We start from the raw sequence: 1,397 nt of genomic DNA, 5'->3' as shown, positions 1-1,397 counted from the left end.
TCGCATGCATGAGAAACATTTTATACACCATTATATGTTAAACAAAGACAAATGCGTCTATTCTAAACATGCGCCAATAAAGAAAAACACGTCACTTTCTGCTACTATGGGGAAAGAATAAAAAAAATTTGACCTCTTAAACCAGTCCCATAACACTGAGCTATTTCAAAAAAAAAAACCCTCCCCCTCAAAAACAATGTTCTTTAACACTCACCACTCCATAATCTGCGTAAAACATGCGAATCTCGTCGGCACAACGCACTCGGCAAACCGCGCAGCGAGAAAGCACCTGACAATCATTCACACACAAACCAGACTGAGTCACTCACGCCTTGGAGGGTCTTGGTACAGGCAAATTTGATGACTCTAATACAATTTCTTCCCTCAGCACACATCCCACGGATGGACATCTCTACCCCTTTCACTTAGCAACTAAAATCTAACAATTTAATAATTTTCCACAATCCCCTCTATATTTAACTGGTCACCTATCTCTTCATTAGTGTACCCAGGCATAAAAAAACCTTTTATACCGCTTTTTACCCGCTGCCACCACATCTGTAACACTCAAAAACCACCGCTAAGCCACCACATCTGTTAAGGGGATATTAATCTCGTCATTTATTTGGTAAACGTGTAACTCTGAGCGTCAGGCATACCGACACATAATCTCTCTCTCTCTATCTCTCTCTCTCTCTTTCTCTTTCTCTTTCTCTCCATTCTAGCAGGTAATCAAATGAGAGAGTTGCATTACAAAAATACATTTATTTAACAACGGAAAGATAATGATCCAAGTCTTACTGACTAAATTAATTCAGTTAAACCCCCAACATTAAAATTTCTGAAATAGTAATTAGTCACACCAATTGTCTATCCTCCCATCGGGACCCTCTAGGTCCCCTAGGACTCTCGGTCCTCGGTCCCCCCTTTGCCAGAATCCATAGTTCTCGCCAGAATCGTCTGTTTCAAAGACACGAGAAACACCTCGTAAGTACACATAAGTTTAAAGACAAAAATTAAAGATTAGATATTCTTATAAATTACAAACAGACAACAAGCCACCCCTTTGGCTAAAGTAGTTCAAGACTCACCCATGCAGCCGGAATATTTCACTCACTAAATATAAATCAACTTTCGCAGAGCTCCCCCTGGCATCTTGCCTTTCTCCCACAGACGTCTCTATCCAAGTCTTCCATAGACTTGGTTAATGATACATTATAAAAGGAAGAGGCGCACACGCCCATACGAACGCACACTTCGTTAATGCCTCATATTACTGGCTACAACTAGTTTCCCAAAGGCACTTTGAAAAGAGCCCATGAACTGACGAATATTGACTCGTCTAACTATGCAGTTTCATATCACGCCACCATAGAAACCATTTATCAGCTTTTCTC

The sequence above is a fragment of the Macrobrachium nipponense genome, chromosome 38, assembly GCF_015104395.2.
Source record: "Macrobrachium nipponense isolate FS-2020 chromosome 38, ASM1510439v2, whole genome shotgun sequence".
Taxonomy (NCBI): Eukaryota; Metazoa; Arthropoda; class Malacostraca; order Decapoda; family Palaemonidae; genus Macrobrachium; species Macrobrachium nipponense.
The sequence above is the reverse complement of the archived record's forward strand: the minus strand, read 5'-3'. Positions refer to the sequence as shown.